The sequence below is a fragment of the Pleuronectes platessa genome, chromosome 20, assembly GCF_947347685.1.
Source record: "Pleuronectes platessa chromosome 20, fPlePla1.1, whole genome shotgun sequence".
Taxonomy (NCBI): Eukaryota; Metazoa; Chordata; class Actinopteri; order Pleuronectiformes; family Pleuronectidae; genus Pleuronectes; species Pleuronectes platessa.
The window spans coordinates 15557578-15579872 of NC_070645.1; positions in this window are offsets into that span (position 1 = coordinate 15557578).

Genomic DNA, 22295 nt, shown 5'->3' on the forward strand with positions numbered 1-22295 from the left:
TCCACATCTCCTTATACAAATGCACGAATACAGTACACATCCTCAAGCAATCTCTCTGGGCTACTGCCTTTTTTTATTCCGTATCTCATCTCATCTTATCTTATCTTATCTTATTATATCTCATCTCATCTTATCTTATATCCTATCTTATGATATCCCATCTTATCTTATCTGATCTGATCTGATCTGATCTTATATCTCATCTTACCTTATCTCCAGTTAAAGTGAATTGCTTCCTGTATGTTAATGTAATAATGATTGCACATGTCTAGTGTAATTATGAATCATTTCTCTGTAATAAGATCCCTGCATCAGCATCTCGAATGTGCTGCAGTCACTGACCCACATCTCAAAGCAGTGAACTGTTTAACTCAGACTCTTGTTTTTCCTCCTCTGTCAACACTGAGGAGGAGGAGGAGGAGGGGGCGGGCTCTCCTTGCTCACCGGGCCGCTGTGATTGGCCCACCACGCTCCACTCCCCGCCGCCATTGGCCCCTTGCCCCGTCGCTCCCCGCCTCCACTGGCAGCCTTGCTTCCCGCGCCATTCCCCGTGCACGCGCCGAGCCAACGCAGGCGCGCCCCCGCTCGGAGACTGTCTGGAGTCTGTCTGAAATTGATAAAATTGAAGATGGAGACTTTTTTTTTTAAACGCGTCCCTCCGCTCGGACCAGGGAGGGGGGGTGAAACGTGACGACCGCAGCCGGGGACCCTCTCTCTCCTGCCCGGGGACGACTTGCGGAGGGGTCGCCCGCGTTGAGCCAACAAAACAAAAACATTTGTGGGATAAACGCAGTGAAAGTTTCTTCTCCCGCAGTGTGACAGCAGACAGGTCTTTATGCTCGGGCAGGTGAGACAGGCGCGTCCACGGGACTTCTCTCACGCAGTACGTTGTATTTACGCTAATATAAATGTTTGTGTGTGTGCTAGCTGTGCTGGTTCTGCTCTGAATTGAATTTCTCCTGCTTTACCACAACGGAAAATTTAAGAATCCTGCTATATCTTTGTTTTATTGGGAAAAATACTGCGTGTGATATGTATCTATTTAAAAAAATGTGTCGTAAACTCCAGCGTAGCCGGGTTTGTTTTCAGTGCTTGACCCATTCACGCTAGTTCAGCCTGATGCGTAGGTGACGCACCTGTGCTGACGTGATGCTCTTGAACGCACCTGTTCCTCAAACACACACCTGAGGGGGGGTTCCCTCTCACGCGTGATGTGTGCGTGAGGTTACTGCGATTTCCTCTTTTCACGTACCCTTCATTCACTCGTGTCTTATTTGAAAGCCCAGGCACAATACGTGTGTGTGTGTGTGTGTGTGTGTGTGTGTGTTTTAATGCGCATGTGTTTATTAACAACGCAGAGACGCACGCTCCTTCCTGCAGGTGAGGTCAAATCAAACCCTGTAATGAAGTGTTTACTCTTTCCCTCTCCTTGTCTTTGCTCCGCAGGGGATCAGCCCTTCAGCCCCCAGAGTTCAAGAGGAGTGCATCCAGCTTCCAGCTTCCAGCATGCAGCAGGACACAAAGGTTGGTTGCTGCACACTACAGGCCTTTCTTCCCCCTCCATGGCAGACATGTTGCCATGTCAAAGCAGGAAAAGCAGGTGTAAATGATCAAATAAGTGATGTGTCTGGTGTCCTCTTGGATCACTCGTTTGAGCGTGTAAAGGACCTTGTAACTGTGATTTGAAACGTGCTATATAAATAAGGTTTATTGTTACTGTAGGGACGGTTATCTACTGGTAGATGTGGAGGAGACCTTCAAACGTGAAAGGGATGTTCACCATCTAGTCCTATATTCAAAAACGAGTGTTATAGGGACAGTTGAACTGAAAAAAAGCCCTGGTTTATATTATCCGTAACACCTGAGGCTTTAGTATGACAAGTTAAAATGTCTGTTTTGGCCTATGGAGGTTGAGACACGAATCGGCATGTTCCCTTTTTAAGGTTTAAAGTGTGTTAATCTCATTCCGGCCATTTTCAAAACAGTTGTAGCTTTAAGTAATTTTCTGTAATTCTCATAAGTAGTTTCGAAGTGCAAAAACTAGGCATGTGTACTTTCTTTGTAACTATATTTACTCTCTTGCTATTACACAATTATTCAAATGGCATTTTGTAGCAGCATCATCACTCTTTAAATTAGGTATTTTTTAGACTTTATCTGATTTTAAGTCTGACTTACTGTGTATATTGGGAATTGATGAAACCCTCTGCGTTGTTCTACACTTCTTTTGACATTAGAAGAGGTTAATGGTTTCATCCGTGGACCCTAAATACAGCGTTTTTGCATCTCATTGGACAGAATGAAAGGGCAGAAGTTTTTTTATTTGACCAAAAGCATTGTGGGAGTAAAAGTGAGGTGTGTGCACCTGATGTGCTGCCGCCTGTGACTCGTCTAGACGCTTTAGCTCTGTCACTGCAGTTGTCTGCAGACGCTGCGGTCATATGACTTGGGGGAGCTTCATTCCCCCCCGCCCTACCAGTGTCTAGCTTTTTGGGGCAAGATGGCTGCTATAGCATTGTTGTTATTCATGACGTATATGAATTAAAGTGAGGGGAGGAAAAAACACACCAGGGGAAGGGATATAGTGTGACGCTGGATTTAAATGAAACAGGCGTCATGTGTCTGACTGTACAGTGCACGCAGAAGGGACGGAGAATGTTAACTCTTCACAGGTATCTCTAAAATAAACGCGATGTTTTGAATGGGCTGGATGAATATTTAGTCGCCATTCTCCGTCCCTTCTGTTTATACCCAGCTAGGTATTGTCACACGATTCTTGTCTTGACGGAAGTATTTGCCTGGATAGTTTCTCCACCGTCGCCTCTCTCGTCTGTTATTGGGGCTCTCTGGTAGCCATTTTGTCTGATTCATCGCTGCCAAAGCCTTGTGGCATATCCAACAATCTGCTTTGAACAATTATAATCTCTCTGAATGATATACAAATGTCAGTGGTGGCTTCTGATTGAGATTTGTACAGTTTTAGTAGGGATATCATTTTACTAAGCATCGTTGGAAAGACGTATTCTCATGAAGACTCTGTTGAATATACATATACACACACTTACTGTAGCTATCTCTTTCTATCTTGGATAATCACCTTATTTTACAGGCAGTCTGATATAATACCTGTAACATTTTAGCGCTTCATAACATTGTGATGGCAGCGATATTTTGGCAATATTTCTTAACGCCTTGAAATAGTTTTAACATGAACGAGAATGTAAAACGGCCACTTCATTACGTAAAGTTTGTGTTTTTATACACAGATAATATCTGTTTGATGGTGGACTGAGTCACACTGAAAAATAACAGAATCACAGTCTCAAATTTATGATTGCATGGCTCCTCAGTGCAGAAGGAAATGTAATCTGAATCAGGTTGCTTTTATTGTTTAAGATTTGTGCCTTCGATGCCATTCAGTTGTGTATTAACTGCAAATAAAACATATCTTACGTCCATTATTACTATTATAATGTGCTATACAAGATGAATCTAGATCAAATCTCTTATTTTACAGGTTTATTATCATTTATAAACCGTAACCTTTACATTCAGAAAAGTAGATAATGTAAATTACAATATTACATTTGAAACGTTACTGCGAATGTTTTTAAAGTCATAGGAAGCCTTTTTTTTCCGCCCTCTTTCAGTGAGGGAGGATTGAGGCGAAATTAACTCTGACTTTGAAAAGTACCTCGAGCTTCATTTTTTGACATTTCAAGTTACTCTCACTCAGTGAGTCTGTGATGTTTATCTGTTTGCCATATCAGTGACCAGCCTGGACAGATCTCTTCATTATCACCTACTTAGTACAAACTCGTCTGCTGTCAAACAGCTCCTTTAGTCTCATCTCTTCATATTCCTTAATGGTTTTTGAGTGCTTGTTGATTTTTCAGATTATTTTTCTGTGTCTCCACTTGAGCGTGCAGCCACACTTGAAAACATGCACTGTCTTTGCAGGCTTGTCCCAAACCTGATCCAGAGTCTTGCAATGAGAAAGGTAAGAGAGACATGCAAAGAACAGTTTTAGTTTTGCAATTGTCTATCGCGGTCTAGATTTCTCGTTTCTGCGCACAAAACACAAACAAGATATCAAGTATTATTCGGCTGTTTTGTTTTATGTTGTACGTTTCATTATTTTCGTTTATTTTAGGAAATTGATCGCTCGTCCGTATTTATAATCGTGATCGCAGTTGTAAATGGGTGAGAATTAGTGTGATCACTAAAGTCATGCAGTACTCCATATTACCTCAAAACAACGTCTAATTAAATAGACAAATTAAATATCGGAACTTTTATAACATGCGTACGGCTCAAACATTTTTTGTAAACTACTTTAAAGAATTATTAGCTGCTTTCAAATAATTTCAGTGACACTTGATTCATACGCAACGTAATGTTTGTTCGTATATTTAAAAGTATTGCCTTCAAATTTAGTTGTAATGTATTTACAAGCCAAATCTGTGACAAAGCCTTAATGAAAAAGCAGTTTAATTAAAATCTAGTCTATTTGTGTGTAACAACATAATGTGTGTCTGTGTATCTATGCGACTATTTGATTATTTCTAAGCCGTAAAGTTACTTATTTCAGATTTTTCATTTGTTTTCTCAGGAGATCCATGGTTTCTTGAAGCCTGTCACCCCTTCATGTCTCTGACGCTGGAGTGCAGTCGGCCCAAATGGTAAGATCTGTGTTGACCTGTTCATTAAAGCCCGTTTAAAGTTGAGAAAAACAATTCTAGGAATGCTTTAAGGTGCTGCAGTGAGTGAATGAGATTGCCTGAGGGAAATATCAGTCTGCTGCACTCCAGTATTTACAGAGGTCGAGCCCTGGCTTGCAATGCCAATTCTGCATGATGTGATGCTGAGAAGTGGCTAATCAGATTCACCGCTGTCATTCACTCGTCAGCAGCAATCATTTTTTATTAACGCAGATTTTTGATCTCTTCATAAGATAATCATAGATATGGATCTAGTAACTTTCACTTGAGGCTTAGCCGGAAAAATGCTGATGCAAGAAGGGCTGTGGATCTCCATCCTGTTCTTCCATTGGCTCATTGTCTCCACCCACAGTGCAGTCACGAGGTCCAACGTTATGATGATGTCTGGAGAAAACAGGCTTTCATCTCGGCTCTAATGCGTCTTGAGCTACAATGAACATATTTCCTGGGTTATTTCTGTGCACACACAAAGTAAAATTTGAGCATGTTTCAAAGCATTGCTCAGTACGACAGCAGCACCTGCCATTGTCTGTATTAAACGGTGGGTTGTTTACCTCACCAGCTTCTGCTGTGTAATGACGCGGTTTCCTTTGACATTGATGTGGCATATTTGAAATCAAGGCCTTCCCTGCTTTTTAAGGAGTCTCCTGGCAGTCTGCCAAAACATGGATCCATTTGCCTGTTCTCTCCTAAGAGCATAGCTGCACAGCTGTGACCCTTAGCCAGACCTAGCCACAGATAACTCAGCCAGCAGCGTCCATTTTGTGTTTTAGACAGTAGCGAAAGAGATGAACTGTAATGTAGCTTTTGGAGAAAGGAATCTGAGCAGAAATCTAGTAAAGGTGCAACTTCGGAGCGGTAGACAAACTTTCCAAAGGAAGAGATATGAAGATGATAATGAACGAATGCTGTGTAAATGCTTCTATTGATTTCTGGTTTATGATTCACAGTTTTACTTGTTGTCGAACACGGTGAAAATATATATTTTGGAAGTACTTTGTGATTTTATCGTAAAACTTTGCTCTGTTTTTATGACATTTTACAAATGTTTTTAAAGAAATATTTAATATGATTTTCTCAAAACATACATCGACGAAGATTTGAATCAAATAAATTCCACAGGTATAATAGCATACTACACTAATGTAATATTTGTACAATTAATGCTGCTTTATATTGTGTGCGATGTATACTAGCTTTTTTATTCTTTATTAGCGAAGGCAAAAGTTCATCAATAGAGTAAGTCATGAAGAGTATTTTTGTTTGGATTAAAACGAATTGAAAAGCAATTAAAACTATTTATGACATATGGTTTTTCGTGTGTTTGGAGCTTTGGTTCTGTGAAGAGGAAGTTTTATCTTGTTTTATATTAAAACAATCATTAGTTCTGGATTTCACTAGAAAGCATTTTAAGGGGATTATAAAAAAAAAAAACATGTAAAGGATATAAGCACTTTAAATACAGTATATATCTTGCGAGTCACTGACATTTTTTAAGACGATTATTTTGTATTTCTTCGCTGTCATTAACATTAAAATGTTTGATCGCTATTTTGTTTCAGAATAGTATCGTTTTATTTATATATCCGTTTCCTAGTATTTGTTGAATTACGCCCTATACCATTTTAATTGTTACCAAAATTATAATACACGTACATGCAGATGAAATAAATGTAATTAATTCAAATTTTAAATCTTGATGTACATTATAGTGACTGAAAATCCAAGCGATTTACTTTACTATTACTTTTATTGCATTCAATTAAAATTAAAAGTAATATTTATATCTTTTTTATCATGTTAATGCTGTGAATGCACCTTAAATTAATAGTCCACCCATTGCAACAGTTATTTAAAAGTATTGTATATTGTGATGTAGAACTGCTAAAAGGTTTAGGTGACCCTAACCCCCTTGAATGCTTGTTTTCGTGCACTGTAAAGAGCTCGTGAAAGCCAGACTGTGTTCTGATGCCACCCAACACAACAGTGGCTGTCAGTAACATATAAAGCTGGGCCTCTGCTCTGTGGCCTCGAACATGGAGGGAGAAAAGCCACTGTGGGTTCATGCATGTGTTGTGCGGTTATGAGGATGGAATTACCAAACCTATAGATTAATGTCAGATTGAGCATTTTCTATTCTTTCCACACGCAAACCTGTTGACCTTTTGTTGTTGGAACAAAACAAGTATAGTTTACTTCACCAGCATATTGCAAATTTCACTCAATATGGACATTTTCCAGTTGTAAACAAGCACTTGAAATTTGACTTTTTCAGCTGTTGTGACATTTAGAATTGAAATCGTGATTGTATTTAATTATCTGTGTCGTATTCGGGCGTTTCGACAAACGCTTTATTCTTTTTAATTCTATAGATCTAATGTTTCTGTTGATTGTTACTTCTGACTATATTTCCTTTTGCTGTTTTAACGATGCATTAATAAGGGGATTGTTTCTCGTGTGGGTTTTGCAAACTATCTGGTCTTCAGTTTCTTGTGCGTGAAATGAATGTTGGGTCAACAATGATCTCTCTGCCTGGAGTCTGCGGACCTTTTGTTTATCATTAAAACAAACAGTCACCACACCAGTCACTGAGCAAGCAGGGATTCTGAATTTAAGCTTCAGCCACAACATCAGTTCCAACGGCTCATGAATATCACATCCTCATTAGCAATGGGGTGTCTACCTATGACCACACTCTAAATGTCAGCGGTTAAACTCTTATTTCTCGGCTGTGCGAGCTGGTAAATAAATAACTTGCGTTTGTTGACTGGAGTGTAAATGTTGTGCGTTGCCTGCATTTGTCTCCACTGTTTGTGATTCAGCCGGTCTTAAGATGTGCACATGTAGCATGTCCGTTCCCACTCAGCTGCGTAGCCTTGACAGCTTCAGCAACACTTCCTGTTTTCATTTGACTGCAAATCTACCACTGACTTTTAAATGGAGTGTGCTCGTCTATAACACTCTCATGAACACTACAAAGAAGGCTGTAGGCCTGGGTGACCACTGTTTGACTGCAGTGCAGGGCTTTACGCCTGCTTAAATTCAACAGCAGCCTGAACAAGTACTTAGTTACTGGGAAGAAAACTTTTGGCCCGAGATGAACTTCTGCTTTTTTTTTTTTACTCAAGTCTTAACTTTCACTGAGTCTTGAGCTCGTGTAAAGTAGAAACTATCCTGCTGGATCGAGAGGCGAGTGACATGAAGAGAGAAAGTCATATGCACTGTGCTTGATTAATAATTAATCGTTCACTAACTAACTCATCTATTGCAAGATTATCAGCTGTGTGCAAGTTTGGATTTGTTTTTTAATTTATTTTGGCATTTTTACACAAAAACCCTGTGGTTGCTTCTTGGTAATGGGTCGATATTCGTCTTGTGACCCAGCTCCACCCTGCTAACCACCCGGGTTTTACACATGCCAGATACTGAGCAGAGGTGGAACATTGAGTACACTGTGTCCTTGCAACTTTGTTCTGGCTAGAGCTCGACCAATTTATCATTAGGGTGCAGACATATCGGTAACTCCGTTTATGTTTTCCAGAATGAAAACTTTATTCAAAATCTTAATTAAAATGCTGGTCATTTAAATGTGTTTTGGTTCTATTTCATTTGAAATAAAGTTTATGGTTAGACTATGAACAAAATATGAACCTTAACCTTCAGTTACATTCCCTTGTCATTACGGTTTGATAACAATATTATTGGGAATCGTAGCCAATTTTTTTCGAATATATATTTACCAGCCAATGTATCTGTATTGGAAATGTTACTCCCTAATGTCTGTTTTGACATCACCTTCCTAAAAATCCATATCGGTCGGGCTATACCAGAATTAAAATGTGAATATTATTTCTTATATTTAAGTGTTAATTTCTTGTCTTGTTAAAAATCTTTTCTCCTTTTCAAAGATGCTTGAACGAAAGTAAAAACTTGTTGCATCCACTCTAAAGAGAAACTACCAAACTACACAGGTTTTGTCCACACACACTCGCTGAGTCAAATCTCAGGTGGAAAAAATAAATATTGCAGCAAAGACTTTTAATGATGAAGCAGCCCTGTGAAGCAGTAGGCGGTGGATGTGGACTGCGTTGAGTAAACGCAGGTGACTCAGTATTTATGTGAGCAGTAATGTGGTGTAAATATCAGTATATGTCAGTATATGTAATGAATATGTAAAGATGCTCAGCATTAGAATTTCCACAGCTCCGAGGGCTTTACTGCAAGTTTCCTTTAAAGTCAGAAATGTGAGACTTGAGGGTGTGCTTGCATTTTTCCCTAATTGGGGCTTATTTGAACGCACCTGGACTACCTGTTTTCACTTTGCCATTTGACCTTTTGTGAATTAAGACGACAGGGCGGAGGTAGAGCTCATCAACCCCGCGGTACATCACAGCAAGGGGAGGCAGCGCCATGACTAAATAGTAAATCTCACTTCTCTCTAAGGTTAAAAAATGTATTTTCTGTGCAATGAGGGAACGTGTTAATGAGGACAAAAAAAAGAACACCTGCACAGAGTTTGAGAAACCCAACAAGTCTCCCTGGACTGAGAGTGAATATTTCATCCTTCATTGAGTTTCATATTTGACTCTCCGTAAGCCAAGGTAGATAAATGGGAACCTCAGACTGCAGGGTCTCTTTCGTGTCACACAATGGCGTGGAAAGGTCAGGCCTAATGAAGTCGGGGGTGTGACCCCTAGTATTCAGTGACTTTGCATGGGCCCTCGTCCCACCGCTGCAACCATGCCGGTTAATCCCTTTTTGATCCTAATTGATAGGCATTAACATGATCCTTATCCAGGAGCTCTGTTTTGTCTTCCACAGCCCGTCTCTCTGGGTGTCAGTGACACAAAGTGTGAAAGCGTTAAACCAAATGTGAAATTGATATTTTTGGTGTTTGTGTGCTTAAAATCTGGCTGTGTTTCTAAACACTCACACAACAGTGCTCAGTGCTCAGCGTTTGCCCTTTGAGGCTCTTAACAGGACTTAGCACATGACCTCTTGAATCCGACTGTCAAGTGAATGGTACCAGCCCATTTCCAGTTTGTTTTCCTTTGAGTCCTTTTCATCTTCATCACTTGGTGATTACTGCCTTTTAACCGTTGACTAATTACCCTCATTAAAATGTTTGCATTGACTTTAAGTCAGGGCACATGTCACTTTCATTAAAGAGCACACGCTGCAGGATTTCTAAAGTGCAGGTGTTGGAACGTGCAGTTCACAGGGATTTTATTTGAGTAAAAATATATGAGTTTAAATTGCTTTTATTTAAACCGTTAATATTGATTTAATTGTTTTGTGAGTTATCAATGTCTATTGATGATCAATAATTCTCTTTGGACTGATGAAGCCTGTTCATTGCTTCTTATAATCAGCTGCTCATTAGCTATAATCCACATTATTAAACTGGAAAATCTTTTACATGATACAACTTCTGAAAGAAAGAAATGATCTGACTGTAACATTTTCAGATTTTTACACTGTAGCTATAAGTTAGTCATTAATTCCTTTAAACTTATTTCATCATCAAAACAGGTTTGAAACTAAAGTCATTATGAGCAGTGAAGGGGTGGCAATTTTTTATTTAAGTATTTACTTAAATAAATAATATTTGACATTTTCTCAAATCACAGAAATTGTATGAACTACTTGTATACAGAGAGATGAAGATATAGATATTGGTCATTACTTTACTACCTATCTTAATTCAGAGTTTGGTTTGAGCTCAATATTATGATCAGTTTGTTTACTATTAAACTTTTGAATAAGCAACTGCGTTAGGCATGATGATGATTTATTTGGAAAAATTTTGAAAAAGTCCAACAGGAAGTTATTCAAATAAACAGCTGAGATATGTTGAGTTTTTAAAAAGAAGCCACCAGCCATCAGTAATCCTCAAGGTTTCTATTTTCCACTACACTTGCAGATCAAAGTTGTCGTAGTGTTTTCCCCAAACACTCGCAACAATACACCTGGAAACATTAATAAAGTTTTTAAACTCAAAGTACAAAATAATGGTGGCTTGTTTTGTGATTAAAAATAAAATAAGAACTGTCCCTTTCAGTATTTTTATTTCTGAACTTTTTCATAACTTTTTCTCAGAATAAGAATTTTCACCCTACATGCACTTTACAATCACAAGTGACTTTTGGGGAAATAATTGCCATTTTTGTACAATCATTGCTTTCTTTGTTTTTGTTGTTTTGTTAAGTGTTTCCACATTTCATTATTGATTTCCTTTTTTTGTGTGTTTTCCTGCTAAATGCTTTTGTCCATTTGCTCCAAATGAGTAATATCTGCAGATCTGCACTGACGTGGAGATCAGATTTTACACATGTTTATCAATCTTTGTATGTTTTTTAAGGACAGTCATAAGTGTGATCTGTTTCTTTCTATCACTCTCTCTCACTATACTCGAAACCTGCACAATTAAGAAGCGTGGCTCTCCACGGTGCTCAGCAGTGTGCAACAGCCCCCTTTAGCTGGGAAATACCAGGTGTCGTGTCGGTTCTTGTTGGTTTCACACAGCGACTCCAGTCCCTCCCTGGAACTTGGTTCTCAGGTCTCCATAGGATTGAGTGTTATTTCCAGCTTGTTTGTTGCAGTGAATAATGAGTACTCTGTAAGGCCTGATGACATAATTTGGTGATCGCGATGGAAAAATAACCAATTACGGTGCTAAGAAAGTGCAGATTGGGAGTACGCTGGTGTATTTTCACTTGACTGGCACCACCTGCCCTCTGTATGTCACACTCACTTCACTTATCCCACAGTTGTGAAACCGAGCTGGTGTCTGCCAGTTGTGTGCAACCCCCAGCAGACGCACGCACACACAATTGAATCACAGTGGAATGGACTTTATAGTGCCGCAGTTATTTAGATTTGCTTTGCCCATGACGAGTAATGTGAAGTGCAGGATTGAGAGTTTGGTGGAAGAAGGATTCGGTGATGGTGAAAGTGAGGGAACTCCCCTCAGTGCTTCTGTTTTCACCGAGACAGCAGGAAAGTTGGGAGTCTGAGCAACTTCTGGAAATATTTGTGTGTGTGTGTGAGTTGAGGAGTTGTTTTTTTGTGTCAGATTGTGCAGTTTGACCTGCTGCAGCTTTGGTTTTCTTGCATCTAGTGCGGAATATTTTAAAAACATGTTGGGGAGTAGACATTTAGCAGGGCAGGAACATGGCGTTTGATCACATGCGGCAATGAATGAGGAGTTTGCTTCAGTCCTGGCTCTGGTTGAGAATTTCTTTTCTCTATGAAGAGCTTCTTTTTTTTTTTTTACTTCACACTTACTTTATGAATACAAAGCACTTTTTACTGTTTGTACGACTTGTGTGTGTGTGTGTGTGTGTGAGATCATCTGAGCTTCTTGAAAAGCAAGTTTCAACATCTGTGCCAGCGTTGCACCGGTGTAGTTCAAATACATTAGGTGAATTTTCTCAAATTTGGCGGCTGTGTGAAAAAGAATTGACTGACATACACCCTGTGCATCTGACTTCCAGACATTTAAAGTAATATTCTGCTTTTGCTTGATTCACCGGTGTGTTACCAACTGTTTAATTGTCACTCACCTCAACAAGACTCTGTTAACTTTCTGGCTTTAGCCTCTGTGGATTTGTCGATTCTCATCTGGTCTGTGCAGACTTTTCTTCTGTCTGGTTTTATCAATAATTGCAAAGCCAGAAAGTACAAAGAACTTCTGTTTGTGTGTGTGTGAGGAGTTTGATAGTCAGTGTAAAGGCACCAAAACAGGTATGAGTGTGTAGTATCATTACAAAGGACCAGAAATGTATTAAAATTGATTGTTCAAGCCAACGTTGAGTCTTATCCTAGTTTGAACCTGAGATGATATATCAAGTCTACAGCAGTTGTTTATATGAACGAGCCACATCTTTAAAGTTTGGAATATTTTATTTTATCTTGAAATAATGTAATTTTCTTTCTCTGAAGCTTAATGAGACAGATCTCAGCCCCTCAGCTGCTTCGTTCTATTCTCTCCATCTTATTCTAACATCAGCTTTTCCTAGAAGTGACACCGATGAAAAGCATCAAATGTAAAGTACTTGCAGGATGTTGCTGCGTCACAGCGGGGATGAGAGGAGCTTGTTGTCATGTGTGAAGTTTCAACACATTCAGCTCTGTAGTAATTTACACTTCTCCAGATATAGCTGTCAAATATCACACCAGACTTTCTCACTGTCACTTCATTTTAATGTATCGGCTTATTCATCGTTTCCTATTTAAACCATTTTTGACAACTTTCTGGTTCCATATGTTTGTGTATAAGCAACATTGTTCTTCTTATTTGTTTATTCACTTGTAGTCACACATTTTATTTCCACTTATTCATATAGTGATTAAACTCTTGCATATGAGAGATATCGATAAATGTGATACTTTATTCTTCCCCAAATGTAAATTGCTGGGTTAGTGCAGCAATAGAAACAAAAGACATTATAGCTACCATAGATATTTCAATACTATAGAAGAATTGAATCAGATGAAAAAAGGTAGAAAATGAACCGTAAGAAGGTAAATAATTCACTGACGTGTTGTTTCAGACCTAATGTTTCTTCAACAATAAAACTAAATATTAATATTGCACAAAATTTCTGTGCTTTTCATAATTTACTTTGGGTTCAACACTAACAAGAAACTTAATCAAATATGTTTTTGGTGTGCATGAATTTTACCTCGGATATTCTGCATGTCATATCTCATGATTCATTATTAAAACATTAGTTTGCTCTTGATTTTTATTTAATGAATCCAGTCATGGTCAAAGTTGGAATAACACATCTCTGAATGTGTTCATGTAAAACTGAATTATTAGCAGTCACTGCTAAACTGTGGTCCTGTTGTTGGCAGGTGTAGAGGTGAATTGGTTCATGGTCCAGGCTTGTCTACTATGACTGGTGCACAGTGTGACAGGTGTGTTAGGCAAATGAATCCTTTCACGTTTATGCATAAAGCACATTCTCCCTGTAGCTGTTAGTTTTGCTCACTTTCTACACTTCTATATTTTATTGGCTTTGTGCCTGTAGACAATTCTTCTTTTCACATCGTCAAATTACCTCGTGCAGGGTTAGAGAGTTGAATTTGGATTCGTAGCTTTGTGTTGGAGTCAGTTTTCATAACAATAGCAGGTACAGTCCCACATGGACAAGGCTGCTCCATCTAACTTTACTTCTCAATGCTGCTCATTCAACTTCCTCCTGACAAAACCATTCAAGATCAAGGACAGCATCACCTTTGCCACTAATGAGTGTTTATTTAGCAAATTTCCTTGTGGACTTGAACTGTGAGAGAAAAACAGGCCATGCATAGCAAAGCACATAATCAACTTTAGCAGCACAGACCTCTGAAAGCCCCAGGTTATACATGTTGTGACAGTATAACACAATATAGCTTATCTGCAGCGTCTGCATGTTGAACATGTAAACCTCTCAGAGGCTGCTGAACTGAACAGACCACATTATTACTTCATCCCTGAACAGAGTGGTGCTGGATTTAAAATGTGACATAATCTAAAGAAAGACTTTGGGAAGGGATAGCTTAAATGTTATATACTCTACTCCTCCTGTTAGGTTTTAAGAAACAGTGTATTACAAACCGAATCTTCAATATGATATAATCTCAGCTATAAAGTTACTTCATCACTTTAACAAACATCTTTACAAAGGCTGGTAATATTATGATTAATTCCAGTTAGTAGCTTTTTTCAGCTTTAACAGGACAGGTCAGGTTATCCTGACTGATATGATTCTTGGAGGGAAATAACAGGAGTTAAAGTCCATGTACAGATAGTAGATGATATATAATTTTTAAATCGGCAGTGATTTCTAAGATTCTGTTATCAGTCCTTTATGACAAAGAAATGTAATTGAGACTTTATATTTTTCAGTTTAACCATACACTTTTATATATTTTTTTTTTACATAAGTCAACAAAAACGCAAAACTGGCTTTTTTGTTTCTTCTGTAAAAATGAAAGTTTTCAGCAAATATGAATTTAGATACTAGTAGATCTGTGAAAGGCTCATATCGGCCGATTAAATCGACCAACCGATAAATCGTCCAGGCCATTCAGCTCTTGCACTCGCTGCACTTTGGATAAATCCTCAAAAGGCTAAATGATTCGAAGCGAAAAGTTAAAACCACCCTAAAGAATGTGGGATTAGGACAAACGCAGTGTATTAATCTCTGAGGTTACAAATACTCCTAATCGTCTAACAGCTCAATGTGATACACACGAGTAGCAGCAATGATAATTTTTACCAAATTCTGAGTTTAAAATCTTTGTGGCCACTCATTGTATTGACATTGTTAACTTTGTTTATGCCCATTGTCTTTTCTCAAATTATTTATCTCCATTCCCATCAACTGTATTGTATTAAAATCTCAGAAGTGTCACACATTTTAAAAATGGATTTTTAACATCACAAATCCAATCCATGAGCAATATAGATTATATAGATTAAACTGATGGAAGAGCCTCTGGGCGTTGATGGTTTTGCAATAATAATGATGTATGTGGGGCACAGTTCTGCCTGGTGCACAGCAGAATTCAATTTTTGCTTAAATCCGTCAATGACTTGCAGGCCTGCTCGCCAGAGCCCGTGTACACTGCTTTATTTGCTGATGTAGATTGGCTTCCAATCTGTGCGTGAACGTGTGAGGCTTTACTGTATGTTTGCTTATCAGTCCAACCATCCCATCTATTCAAACAGCTCCCCTTTCATTTAAGGCTGTGTGCTTGCTGGGCTTTTTTTTTTCCTTCTTCTTCTTCCTGGGACCTTTTCTGTTATTTTGGGACCAGATGGCGAGGGGCACGGAAGCGCCTCTTTTGTCCCGGCGCCCCTGTGAAAAGAAGCTGTCCTCCCTAATGTAATCAGCGGCACCGGAAGGGTCCATTTTGGGCTGTGAAAGAAGACAATTGGGTTTGGACACGTCTAGATTACAGAAACGCAGAGTTCATCTCCTGACCCTGCCCCCTTTGACCAAGGCTCTGGCACAGAGGATCTTCGTCTTTGATCAGTGGAGGGTGGAGGTGCTGATCCGACCTCACGAGAGCCAAAGGCCACCCCCCACCACCATCTCGCACCACCACCCCTCCCTGTTTACCCTGCACTTGGCTGCTGCTGACACCTCCTTCCGGAAAGAGCCAGGGGTGGTGGGTTTGGTTTGGGCATGGCGGGGGGGCACTAGGCGGGTGTGGGGGGGATACCATGACCTGTCTAGACACTCCTGCTTGTTGCCCCGGTGTTGCCAAGGGGACATTATGAACTTTGACCTCAAATGTAGTTGGTTAGGAGCCACTCCGGTTATGCGAGGAAGACATTTTTTTTTCTTGTTTAATTGTCGGGGTTGGGGGGTGGGGCAATGAGGCGGAGGTATGGATTTGACCCACATTACACAGAATCCGCTTTGAGGAAACACAGGCATGAATTTGTTGGCAAAACTTCCTTTTTTTATTTCTATATTTGTGACATTTTCACTTTACAGGACGACGAGCAAGACGGATCCCAATATTGACTGACAGATATTGACGGACAGATATTGACAGATTGACAATATTGCTGACTAATTAGTTTGCTTTAGTTCATCTGACCCCGTGATGACACTTCTTGGAGGGAGGACTGATATTTTATTTATTTTTTTGGGACATTTCATTTTGTTATTTTCTCAAGCACCGTAAGTAATTTTTGAATTTAAATTTATGTTCAATCTGATGAATTTTCTGACATTCCCTCAATATTTAATATTCACTTTGGCTGAGAAGAAATTTTCTTGAATTGTGCCTTGTTGTGCAAGTTGTTCATCTTTTCAAGACTTTCAACATTTTATTGCTTTCTTCTACTTTATCTTAATGAAACTGTAATTTTATATTTCAGTATATATCAGATATTTTACATGACGTTCTCCTGGTCGCCTTAACGTGCATTTTTCTCGTAACTTGTACTTGCAGAAAACACATGTATGTAGATAACTTAAGTAAATACAAAAATGTGGTGCAACAATTAAAGCTTCTAATCTGACTTGTCGTCTTTGTAAAAAAGATTAGACTCCAACACTGATGTAAAATATTCGTACATTTTGAGTTTTAACACCTAATTTGTGGCGTCTGCTCGTAAGTCGACAAGGTCTGTGTACGATTTTGCAGATAATAGGATGTGTTTTTCAATATTGAATGTACAATTAGCAGTTTTATACACAAATTGAAATATTTCGTCACGCACACGGTGAGGGGTTGATATTTATCGTGTGTCATACTTCCTCCTTTGCCTGGAGCCCCTGCAATTTGGCCTGAACCACAACAAATCCTAACGTGTGAATTGGCTCTAACGTTGAGGCTGTTCCTCAGGAGTGGGTGTAGTGATTCCCCCATCATGGCCGCCACTACCAACCCCGCCCTCCAGCCTGCCACTCAGGAGCGGTTAAAATGGCAGCATGCAGCAAAATGAGTGAGAGGGAGAAAGATGGCAACGCCCACTACCTCAAGCTAAGGCACATTCGACTGAGCCGCAGCTTCGCCTTGTGTGCAATCTCAAAGCGAGATGATGATTTTTGGTGCAATTGTTCGTCTCAGTACGATAGAGCTTCTACAGATGTCTAGACAGGTAGACCAGCGAAGGGTTAACAGGGTCTGATTCATCCAAAGTCGGTGTTTCACGACGCGCCTCTGTTTTCAAACCACAACATGTCCAGATACGGGCAAAAGCCGCTGTAGATTCTTCTGTGAAACAATTTTTACAATTCATCCAAATATCATTCTCGAAACCATGGCTCCAATATTTACAAATGCAGCCAAGTGGAAAAGAACTGTGCAAATATCCTTTTTGGATTTTATTGTTACACCGACTCGGTCTTCACCCTGGTCTTTGGCGAGCTGCCATTTTATTCTCCAAATTATCTGCCGGCGTTTGGCTGAGATGGAAACGGGACTTGCTGATTATCACAGAATTTCCTGCTCTGTTCCATCTAAGATGTTAAAACCCTTTGCAATATTCACATACTCTGTGTTTCACAGTTGTAATGTGTCTTAGTTTGGTTTGTCAGCGTTGGCTTCAGCATCATTTGTATGCTGAAGCGGTGCAGTACAGTATTTTAAGCGTATATATTCATTTTTAATGTCGAAAGAACAAAGTGCTATGATCAGTGATCATTGAAAGCCTTTGCTCTTAGTCAAGCAGCTCTCGTGCATGTGCTTATTATGTCATCTAACTAATACCAATTAAATACCCCACACCAACCCACTGCTGTTTCATTGAGCTGAAGATTCATTTTAAAAGGCTCACAGAGCGTAGATGTGTATATCCAGTCTCAATAAACCCACTCAAATTAAGTATCACACCCAATCACTTCAAATCTTCCCAGGTCTGGTTTCTGTTTCTGAACAACTCTATTGCAAATCATTCCATATCCAAACTGCACTGTGGAGAATTTTGAGGCAAAAATCCAAATCTGCTATTTTTAGGATTCTTCCTGCTCCCACAGAATGACATTTTATTATTGGCTCTTGGCGTGAATTTGTGTGTGTGTGTGTGTGTTTTCTCTCTCTCTTCCTCTCCACAGTGTAGAGAGTTGGAGGTGGACTACGAGGAAGATGTCATGCTAAGGATGGGTTTTTGGTGATGATGTCGCTGCTGTGGAAGCAGCATCGAGCTCTCACTTTGTGCCTCTGTCAGCTATGATGCGTAACCACACAGTGAGTGACAGGCCCGTCCCCGGGGAGAGCAAGGGGCCTGAGGTGAGTCAGATGTATCCTTGACCCTGTCTAGCTGTGTGTCAGCAAGCAACACAAACTCTGTAACAAAAACAGAAGAGGAAAGGCCAGATCTGCCATGACTGTACATTATACATCTTAATTTAGTTTATAGCAGAACCTAGGATGGAGTTTTTCAGCAACAACTAGAAACACGACCATCCTAGAGAAATAGAGTTTTCACTGCAACAACTCCCTTAACTTCTGAACTATGGAATTTAGAAGCAGCATCTCAAGTCACAGCATATACCTTGAACACCTTATGTGTTCATTTGTGAATATTCTTCTTACTGAGAATAACCCTGGTACTTTTGTCCATAACAGCTAGAACAAAAAACGTCTAGTCCCAGGTTGGGATGTTATAGAAAAGTCTTTCTCATCAGTCAGCACTTGTTTTCAAAGCTTTCTTATTATGGAGGTTTGCTTTGTTGCACAAACTTATTCATGCTCAAAGCTCAGAAGGTTGGTTCTTTCCAGTACCTGAGTTTATTACTCTGATATTCTAAGAGGAAATTTTCCGAAAACCTTAACCATTTCAATATTTACTCTACAAGATGTGTACGTATACGTTTGGATAAGTACAAATTTAAAATATACAGCTGGTCAAATCGTATCACACAAATGACTAATCAATGCTTATTAAAGCTTATTCAAACCAAATGATCCAGGTATCTGTGTGTGTGTGTGGGGGGGGGGGGGGGGGGGGGGGGTAGTATGGATCTTGTTTTCGATTTTTTTTTTTACACGAAAAATAACGTAAAGTGAAATTTTATAGATTTTATGCACATTATTGTCCTACTACTTGTATTATTATGATTGTTTGTTCTCAAACTGCTGATAAATCCATTAGTGGATCGACAAACAAGTGTTTAACAATAATTCTGATTATGGATAAGGACTCAAATGATCTTTCTAAGTAAAGCTCCCGAACACTTGTAGCAACCATTTCCTGATATTCTCTGATATTTATCATCGTAAATAAAATGTCTTTTTGGTTTCTGTTCCGACAAACGAGCAAATTGAGTCCCCTTATGTTTTGGGAGATTGTGATGGGCATTTAAAAATTATTTTCTGTAACTCTATAGATGAAATGATTAATCGACATATTGTCGATTTACAGAAAATAAAAATGATCATTAGTTACCGAGCTTATTTTTCAAAATGTTAACTTAAAGTGAAAAATGGAATAAAGTCTGTTGATTCTATGAAATATACTTGAATTGTCTGTTCAGTGAAAGATGAAAACTGCGTCCACTCACTGGGCACAGTCCTGTAATTTTACCAAAACCAGGATCTATTTTTTGTAGAATTATTAGAAAATCTGATTCTTACAAATATTATCTCTCCGTGAGAGTGGTTCACTGTCGTCCTCTCTCGTTGTTTCTTCATTTTGCCCAAAAACAACTTAAATCTTTTTTATTTTATATCTTTTGGGAAACCACATTGATTCAGTAAAGAAGCTGATCTTTGGATTTCATGTTTTCAAGTTGGGTCCCACCTCCGCCCCACAAACCAGATGTGAGGCTACATGGGAAAAAGTACATGGACATTTTTTGTCTCCTTCTTCCCTGAATTTCGTTTAAGTGAGCAAAAAGAATCTTTAGTGAAAAGTCTTGCATCTGTTTTTTTCTTCTTCTTCTTCTTCAAGGGGTCACTCAAACACCGTGTGTGAAATGAGAGTTGCCTGGGTGTGACTTTTCCAGAAAGCATCCGCTCGCCATTGTCTGCCCAGTCAACTTCTGCAGGCCCCAGTGCCCTGACTTCCATACATGAGAGATCAAGGGTTACCAAGGTGCTATTGAGAGCCGAGTGCTCAATGTGAGAGGGGACAAACCCGTCCACAAAATACTCATTTCCTTTGCATGTTTGGTGCCTTAGTGGGGTTTCAGTCGGGGTCACTGACACAGCTACTGGGTTTTTCTTAATGAAAGCTCGTGCTCGTCTTGTCAGTGATTATCTGCAGCCTGTGCAGCGTGTGTACAGTGTGTATGTGTGTTTATAACTTAGACTCTGATTTACCCAAAAGAAAGTTTGTTTCTGACTCCGGCTGTTTATCCGGTGCCAGACGGAGGCACCTCGTGTAGAAAAGGTAAAAGTAGATCAGTCCACCTCATTCTTACCAAAAAGTTCAGTCACCGAGGCACGGCATTAACTTGTATTCTAACAAGATTAAAATATATTCGTCCTGGGGATTAGCATAGTTAGGTGTCCCTTTTGCCCTTTTTTTTACGGCGCTGGTGCGGTGACAGTGCGCTTTGATCTGTGGTGCGAGGCAAGAGTCCTGGCTTGGACCTAGCCATTCGAGTGCCAAGTGTGAAATTGGCCTGATGTCATCCCCATTCTTCACCTTTTACATCTTTCACCACTTTAATTATGTTTCCGCCACAAAGCCCGGGCACCTCGGAGCAGATTCCACTCCGGCCGTAGGAAGCATTTAGAAACTGTGGGTAAATGACACAGTAGGGGAGGGGGAGGATGGTAGGAGAGGTCATAGCAGGATGGGGCCCTTTTGTGTTCGGAGGTAGACATTGATACTTTCCTGATGTTTCCTGCGCTCACTTCCATTTTTACAGCAGGAGAACTTTCTGAAATTGCCAGCGATGCTGCATAAGATGATTCCTGGAATTTGTTTTACAGTTTCTACATCCTCCTCTAGAAGAGATGCTTATTTCTCTCTAATCTATGCAGATTACTGATGATTTATGATTGTCGTATGTCATGTTTTGACTTGCCGCTCGCAGTTAAGAGCCCTGAACGACAACCAGTGGAGGGGACTTGACCACCTGACGCTCACTTTCAGAGATGAGACGCGTTATTCTCGGATCAAAGCTTTTGTTCCAGGAGAAAATTTCCGTACAGCTTTGACTTATTGCTCATGCATTGGTGTCCCCACCTGAACTTCAGGGAGCTTCTCTGCCGGTGAATATTTTGATGAAGGTTCTTATTGATGCGCAGAATGAAGGACCAAAACAACAGGGGTGTGTGCAGGAGGAGACAAATGAATGAAACGTGTGAGTGTGTGTACGTGTGTATGTATGTGTTTGTGCGCGTGCGCCAGGCAAGAATATAATAAAACCAAGTGGGGATGTGTGTTTTCGTGTGTGTTGGTGTATATATAAATATATGTATTTCTGTGTGTGAGGGAGAGAGAGTGTACGAGTTGGTGAGTGAGCGAGCGAGCTGTGTGGAGAATGGGTTACTGCAGGGTGGGAGGGGGGAAACCAGCCACCTGCAGCCATGACAGGCTTTGACCTTCATTGCGCTCCCTCTCTCTCTCTCTGTGTCTCTCTTTCTCTCCCCTACCCACCCCTCCTCTCTCACTCTCTCCTTTCGACTCCCATTTCTGCCCTGTGATAGAAGCGCAGGCTCTTTTCAGAAGCGGCGTGGAGGACTGACCGTCGTGAAGACGCTGCTGGGAGCAGCCCTATCTGCTCTAATGGCAGTCACTGGCCGTTAGACATGGCGTTCAAAGACTAGTGGCGCAAGTATGGAAATGCAGATAAGGCATTGTTGGGGAAACATGCCTGGGAATTGTTCAAGGCTTTCTCTCCTTTTGCATAATGTTGGATGCTTTTGCCAATGTATTAATCTCAAAACCCGTAAATTAGATTCTTCCCGAATCAACACAGACTGAGAGACTGTTTGTTATGCTCTGCAAATCCATGTTTGTGATTAAATCTGTGAATATTGAACATTTTATTGTATGTATTTCTCTTTTTTTAAGCCAGCTATACTGAACATTGGTCACATTTACTGTTTTAACCAAACCTGTGTTGTTTATTCATCATTTTCATGTAAACATGTCAGAAACTTTGT